Here is an 8,592-nt window from a genome sequence, read left to right as displayed (position 1 = left end):
TGGCATTGCCTATTTGTATCCAAAAGTACGAGAGGCTACTTGGGCAGTGAATACAAAGGGGATTTGCATCTTCTTCTGCCTTCTCACACATGTAACACTTGTTACAAGGGTTCATGCTTCTTTGTTGAAGGTTATATTGGGTCAGGATTGTCTCATAATTAACTGTCCAGCAGAAACAAGCCACTTTGGGTGGTGCTTTACAAACTCCATTGTTTCCAAGGCCAATCTTATCCTGTATTGCTGCTGGGGGATGCTTCAGTCAATCCCAATGAAGAAAAATGCAGTTGCCATCTTCTGGGAATAGAACCCAAAGTCCTCTGCAGCCATTAAAGCTGGGGAATGCTGCACGTTATTCTCGCCAAGCAAGATTTCTCCAACACTTTTACCATGATCATAGATAGTGGGATCATTTATAGTTGGAGGATATGGCCTCATTTCCTCCATGAAATCAGTGGTGGCAGAACATTGATGTACTCCTGCTTGAGTCTCAATGATCTGTGAGTAGCAAGTATTTCTAGTGTTACTCATCAACAACAACATTTTATACATACCCAACAAGATATTACTAGAAAGCTGGACTATAGGTAATGTGGAAGAATTTATTCTGAAAAGCGTAAAGCACAAGTTGTAGATTTATCGTTTGACCCTTCTATTGACTGATATAGGTGAAGTTATCAAGGCTACAGTTTATATAGATTATAGAAGCTCAAAATATCGGAAAGTTCTCTAGAAGTTGCGGAGGGACTTGGTCCCCTCGCAAAACCCTTATGCATACCTCTTTGATCCTCTGCTTAAGATAGGAATATCCTTCTAATGTCATGAACCGGAAGGTTCCACCAAACCTTACACTTGCAAGGATTACATTTCCAACTTGACCACCATCTACAAAGATAACAGAGACAACCTGCATATAATTGCAAATCAACAGGGATGTTTAGACCATTCTGCTTGGAATTTAGGATTCTAAACAAAAAGCAGACTATATTCTAATTAAATGGAAACAGAGCGATAAATACCCTAGGCTTTAGAGGATCAGTTTCTCGAGAAATGAGTTGTTGGAGTGCAAGAACTGCCATAGAAGCAGCCAACATTAGATCCCTAGTTTTATGTGGTGTTGCTATATGGCCATCTTTCCCTTGCACTACTGCAGTAAACCTGCTTGATCCAGCCATAATAGGATCAGGTTTCGAACCAATAGTGCCTCCGGGCATAAATGGCCAGACATACAAGCCAAATATTGCTTTAAACCTATCTAATGCCCCTTCTTCAACATATAGGAGGCACCAGCATATCCTTCTTCTGCAGGTTGGAAGACAAGCTTAATTGTGCTCTTCAGTTCAGAGTGAAGTATAACTCAAATAAGTTTATTCGAATTTTAAAAAAAAACATTGGGATTGACTGAAGCCACTTTCTATTCCCAGAAGATGCTTCAGCCATAGTGAAAAGCCTGTCATTCTTGTATAGCCAGTGAAGAGAGTCTAGGTTGACTGATGAACTTTGAAAATTTCTCAATGGTAGCAAAAGTTGAGCAGCAAAACATGCACAGTTTGGACTGTGAATTCAGCATTGTTTCTACATCTGTGAGCTGCTGAAACCTGAAGCTTTGGACTAGCATTAGAGCAAATAAAATCTGTATTACTCCTGTTACTGATATCTGCACTGTTTCAGCAATTTCTGCTATTTTTGGTGACTGTTTTCAGCTGAAATTTTCTGCATTTTATGGTTATTCTGCTTGATGGTTGTTGTTTTGTTAATAGCAATGTTTTTTCTGTTTATGAATCGTGACAGTGATGGAATTTTGAAGATGTTTTTTCCACATTGTATTTTATCTTCTGATACAATTATTTTATAATTTCAGGTCATACAGTTTGATGCTCGATAATTCAGCAGGTGGAAGATTTCATAATGATGAAAAGTTGCGAAAATCGTTTGAAGACCATCATTCGTCTGGATTAGTTATATAATGACATTAGCTATTTAGTTCAAACAATATAAGTTTAATTATTGTGACATCAATATTTTTGATTGGTGCTTCCTTTAATTTATTAAGATTTAATGAGATATATTATATTTTTTTTAATATATTTTCTCATCTGGGTCATATTTTGGATAAATGTAGTAACTATTATTAATGGTGGCTATAATATTGCTATTAGCGCTTGTGACTTTTAGCGCTAATTTAGTTGGATATACCAGCTATATAAATCGACGATAAATGGGCAAATTAAGATATTTTACAAGGGATATTGCAACTGTTATAGTTGCTGTAAAAAAATTGCCGTTAAAAATATTGACTTTTAGCGGCAATTTAGTTAAACATATTAGCCACTAAAATGGCAAACTAATATATTTTCAGAAGGGATACTATGGCCATTTAATTGCCACAAAATAATTGCCGCTAAAGATGCGAACATTTAGCGGCAATTATTTTGAATTTAACGGCTATAAAAATGGATGCTAAAGGAGAATAATTAGCCATTATGGATTGGATTTAGTAGCCATAATAATAGCCGTTAATGATGTAAACTTTTAGCGGCAATTATTTTGAATTTAGCAGCTATAAAAATGGTTGCTAAAGCAGTATAATTAGCCGTTATGGATTAGATTTAGCAGCCATTATAATTGCCGCAAACAATTGCCGTTAAAGATAATAATCTTTAGCGGCAATAAACAATACTTTTTACCGACTTTTGTGACAATAGCCGCTAAAGGCTTTAGCGACCCCAACATCAGCGGCTAAACACCAATGGCCGGCAAAAGATATAGCGGCTATTATTATTGCCGCTAAAGCCAATTTGTATTGCCGCTAAAGGTCTTACTTGTAGTAGTGAGAAGTCATGGAAGTGACTTGATTCATAATCGATTCTATATCAGTAAAGAAGGAAAGTTCAGTAGGAATGATCTCATCAATAGTGGGTTCACGAAGTGGTTCACTAGAATCCCTACTTCTAACAGAAGATCTGTGTGAAGAAGAAACCCTACTTCTAGAAGACGATTGAGGAGTAGTACTGGGATGAGAAGAAGAACTACGGATAGAAATAGATTCTAAACTGCGTAGCCTGCCACCTCTTCTACTTCTGGTAGGAGCAGAGGAAGGGAAAAGTTCATCCACTATAACAATTTTACGAGGATCAGGATTTGAAGAAGACATAGTTATACGAGAAAATAATATGAGATGAAAAATGAGAACAATTATAAACAAAGAACAGTGAGGAAAGTTTTTTGCATAATAGGTATTTATTTGAAGGAGTAACCGTCATAAGAAGTGAGTCATGATGGAAAAGTCATAATGAAACAGTCGCTTCATGACTGATGCAGCCGCAAAAAAGCCCTAGAAATCGCAGAAGAGTCGCAGAACCAATTAACGAAGGCCACATGGCACATGCCTTAAATGGAAGTGACATACGATGCGACGGTTCTAAAGGAAACATAATGGTACATGGGAAACGGCGACAAAAGTTCAAATACATACTACTTCCCAAATATTTAATTGCAGAATATTCGGCAAGTGGAGGGACTATCTGTATTGGTAAAAATAAATATTATACATGGACTCATATGAGTGGCTGATATGTCGAGACACGTGGATCAGTAAGAAAGTAACAGCTGGAAAGATGCATTTAAAGAGGCACGAGTCGTAACAGATACGAGCAAATCACTCAGGAGAGGGAAAGGCATGAACGCTCAAGTTTAAATGGTTACATAAAGAAGTACTGGCGGAATGAATCGAGACATTAAAAAGGAAAGATTCATGAATCATTAATTAATAAGCATGAATGACCTCAAACGTTATTGAATCTTCATGAACAGTTATGATTACCAATTGTAACGTCTCATTAATATCATTAATGTTCTTAATGATTCGGTCAAAAAAGGAGAAAGACGTACTTGTAAACTCCTATATAAGGGAAAGAGATATCAATTATACAGACACGTTCTGATTATTATTGGAATACAATTACTTTCTTTTGCTTACTATTGGTTGTCTTTGCTATCTCATATTTGAATTTCCTTTCTTGTTACTAAGTAAATATAGAATTTCTTAATTATCAGTAGCCCGAGTACTTCTTAAAATAAGCTTTGACCGAATTACATTGGTTAAATAAATTTGTTTAACTTGTTGAAAACATATATTGGACAAATTGAGTGTATAATGTGCCAAACTCATCATGCAATTATAATCAATCCAAAGAACTAAAAATTAAAGAGATAGTTAATAGACCAGTCTATAGTCTATACCATGATGATTAGCTTATTCAAAAGGACGTTTCTATAATTGACGTAGACTATACCACACAATCACAAGCACAAAGTTTAAAAAGTAAAAAAAGCACTAACGCATTCCCAACACCTTACAAAAAAATAAATAAACGAAACTAAAACAAAAGTCAGTTCTTCGGTCTCCGCTTTTGAGAGCGGGAGTATTTGGCGCTAGGAGTTCTTTTCCTCAACCAATTCGGTTGCATCAAACCCGAAAATGGTCTAACATTTTGTTACGATGCTCGCTCGGAAGACTTTTGAGTGCAATTTCATCCCTTACCTGTCATTATCCCATTGGTCTTATTAAATGAATCAAGCCTCAAATTTTTGCAATCCACCACTATACGGGTACTATCGTCCGATCGTAAATTAGGGTTAATCCTAAATATGAATTTCAACAATAAATAAAAAATCAACTCCTTATTTCTTTCAAATTCTCCTTCAATTTCTCTACTTAGCCAGCCATCTTGATCATAAGTAGTTAGCCTTATTGGCACCAAAGTTTGCTCATTTGAACCTTGAAAAATTAATGATTCCATACGACCAACAGAAACTAGATCATCCTTGTGATAAAGCCAAGCTCGAATTTCTTCGTACGTGACAATTGCGTCCTCATTAGGTTTCTTGATGGAGAGGTGACGTTCCAATCTAAAATATAGTTTGAATCACGAGAAGAAGCATTATTAAAAGGAGAGAATGATATGGAGACTACTCGAAACTTAGGTGATCTGTATATTATAGTGGATATGGTAATATACAGCATGATAAGGAAGACGAAGGCTATAAAGCCAAAAAATGGACCCTTTCGTGGCTTAGAAGAGATTGGTTTATCCAGCAATGGTTTTTGGTTGTTTTTAGACATTGTATTGGTGATGGGAGAAGAAGAAGAAAATTCCTCAATAGCGTTGTCAAGAAGAAGAAAAGAAGCTCCTCTAGTAGATCTATCCCTTTTAAGAGGACTATAACATATAAAATCACAGGTGTATTTGAGGACTATAACCATATTTATGATTGCACCTATTTTCTTCATTTCTAATTTATAAAATCTTTGTAAATATAAATCCAAACACATATTTATATTATACCCTCGTATATTTCATTATCTTAGTCCAGGTCTACCAATAAATTATTATATTCACTAAATATTTCCTTCATTACTTATTCTTTTATCGTAATCCTGGATAATAAAAAATTTCTTTTATCGAGGAGATTAAAGAATTTATATATATGCAGAAAAATTTATTTTCGTCCTATTTACATAATATAATTTTTTGATAAGAGGAATTCCATTGAACCACTTACGCCCACGGTCACAATATAATTTTTACTTGTATCGAGGAGATTTAATAATTTATATAAGCAGAAAAATTTTATTTGTGTCCTGTTTACATAATATATATTTTTTGACAAAGAATATTCCGTTGAACCTCTTACGCCCCCGCTCCGCCCCTGGTTGATTAACCAGTTAAGATTTTCCTACATGTCTATTAGTTTGGCAAGACTGTTTTGTGAACTCGTTTTCTGGAAAATGCAGCGGTATCTCTGTTCTCTGACAAATTTATGTCAGTGTGGGATCAATTTCTCTTTAGTCAACAAAGCACACAAAACACTAGTTAAAGTTATTCTCCTTCACTTTCCCATAGGGATGGCAAACAGAGCGAAGCGGTGCGGGTTTAGCTTTAACCCGCCCGCCTATAAATTTTAAAATATTTGGATAGATTTTGGAAGCAGATTCAACAGATTAAAATTATCACTGAAGCACAACAAATTCGTCTTTAACGTGAGTTCCTTGTTCGATTTGTAATAAACTGCTTTTGTTATCTAATTTAAAAAACAAAAAAAAAAAAGCAAGAAATTAGACTTCATCCCGTTTTTATCATGTATGATGGAACACAGTATTTTTAGTTTAATCATATATGATTAATTGTTTTACGGCATATGATGTCAAATAAATTATAAACAAGGATTTACACATAGATTTTCTAAATGCCTGGAGATAAAAAAGTCCAACTTTATTGTCAATTTAAAAATTGTATAGACTCACAAAGGAAAATTCACTATCAATCTGGACAGATACACAATTTCATAGAATAACTAGGACATGATTTTGATAAAGTCCAGAAGAGACACGCCCTGCCCCGCCTGTAGCCTGCCTCGCACCCACCTCATTGCCATCCCTATAGTTTCCCGATAATCAAACATCCTCTATGGTTAAGTTACTTGAGAGCCCAAAAGAATGAAATTCAGTGTGATGATGAGGAACGTATCTAAAAACTAGTAACAATTTTAGGATTATAATCTTAAGACTTAAGGCGTCTATGTAATGGCCAACGAAGTCAAATAAAGATAAAAACTAATTTTTGTATTCCGGCATATATGTGGTGTAGAATTTTCCTCATATCATATCATCACCAATATCAAATTCTTTTTCTTCTATCCATAATCTACCGGAAAATATCAATTTTGGCCTTAGAAACATCAATTAGCTTCGGATTGAAGTTTTTATTGTTGATGTAGTCCATACCACACGACCAAGAGCATAAAGTTTAAAAAGGAAAAAGCACTAATACATTCCCAATAATATCAAAACTAAAACAAAATTAGGAGGAACAATTTCTAGGACATCAACAAAATAAATCTTGAGTGCAATTTCCTCCCTTACCTGTCATTATCCAATTGGTCTTATTAAACGAATCAACCCTCAAATCGTTGCAACCTACCACTAGAAGGGGACTCCTCCTAAACATCAACTTAGGATTGCCTGGAAACAGTAATTTAGGGTTATGCCTAACATTGGATTGCAACAGCAAATCAAAAGCCACTGCCTTATTTCTTTCAAATTCTCCTTCAATTCCTTTACTTAGCCAACCATCATGATCATAAGTAGTTAGCCTTAATTGCACCAAAGTTTGCTCCTTTGAACCTTGAAAAATTAATGGTTCCATACGACCAACAGATAATAATTCATCCTTGTGATAAAGCCAAGCTTGAGTGTTTTCGTACGTGAAAATCGTATCCTCATTACTGTTATTGATGGAAAGGGTGATGTTCCAGTCTATAACATAGTTTGAAGCATTATTAAAAGGAGAGAATGATATGGAGACTACGTTGAACTGAGGTTGTTTGATCGTGTGAATGGATTTGATCGAAAAGAAGAACATGAGGAAGAGGAAGGCAATCAAGGAAAAAGCTCCAACATATAGAAGGAAATCATGTGGTCGTGGAAAAAATTCTGGCCTAGAAATTGGTTTATCTAATAATGATTTTTGGATGCTGCTGAGCATTGTATTTGTGATGGAAGAAGAAGAAGAACCCTAATGCGGCGTTATCAAGTAGTAGAAAAGAAGCTCCTTACCTATAAGATCTTTTATAAGGATTATTATCGCAAAAGAATCTTAGGTCTATTTGGAGACGGGATTGGTTTTGTGGCCATTACAAACTTAGTTTTAATTGGATTAGTTAACTCCTATAGCAAAAGTTGATACCTTATTTATTTTAAATAAAAACCCTTTTAAAAAATTATATTCAATAGCTACCTTTTGATTTTTTATAGTCAAATATCTATTTATGGTTACCTCCTACCCTTAAGCCACAAAATAAGCTTTGTATTATTTTTCTCTCTCCACTCAAATTTCTCCTATCCCTAACCAAAAGCTTCAGCCGAGGACCCCTAAGAAAGCTGCCCACCCCCAATCTCTCACCCACCAGCAGCCCCATCTCGTTCTCATTCTCTTCAATAGAGGATAGATCTCCTCCTTCTTGAGAGAGCAGCATTCGTCCTTCCCATTCCCCTTCTCCAAGAACACCCAGCCACCGTCACCGTTTCGACCGTGGCCGTTATTCATTGATACCCCCGCCCTCAGCCTCCCAATCTCATTCTCTGACGCAACATATCGGATCAACAAAAACCTCCGTTATTTCGCCGATAATTGCGTGCTAATCGTCGGCAACCAGAGGCAACGGTGACGGCGAGCGAGGACTGGATGTTGATGCTGCTTCAACGAGACGACATTAGGGTTGTTCTTGAACAAAGACAACGGAGTTGGGGGCTGAGCAACTTGAATTTTCTGTAAATATATTTCAATGTATTTCAATGTATCTCGCTGTATTTCATTATGTTCATTGTCTTTTTTTTCATTGTATTTCAATGTATCTCGCTATATTCTATGTATTTCATTATATTCATTGTCTTTTTTTATTATATTTTAATGTGTCCCACTGTATTCTATGTATTTCATTGTATTCACTGTCTCGCTATATTCCATGAATGTATTCATATGTATATTTTAATTAGTATAATTTATGTATTCAAATATATTATATAACTTCTCT

At 35.4% G+C, this 8,592-nt stretch overlaps 1 pseudogene; it reads right to left on the bottom strand.

The window, feature by feature from the left end:
• Nucleotides 1–255: 255 nt before the first annotated feature.
• LOC109243873 lies at nucleotides 256–3,151 on the bottom strand (annotated as a pseudogene).
• Nucleotides 3,152–8,592: the final 5,441 nt, after the last annotated feature.

The sequence above is a fragment of the Nicotiana attenuata genome, unplaced genomic scaffold (assembly GCF_001879085.1).
Source record: "Nicotiana attenuata strain UT unplaced genomic scaffold, NIATTr2, whole genome shotgun sequence".
Taxonomy (NCBI): domain Eukaryota; kingdom Viridiplantae; phylum Streptophyta; class Magnoliopsida; order Solanales; family Solanaceae; genus Nicotiana; species Nicotiana attenuata.
Note: the sequence above shows the minus strand (reverse complement) of the source record. Positions and strands in the feature narration are given on the sequence as shown.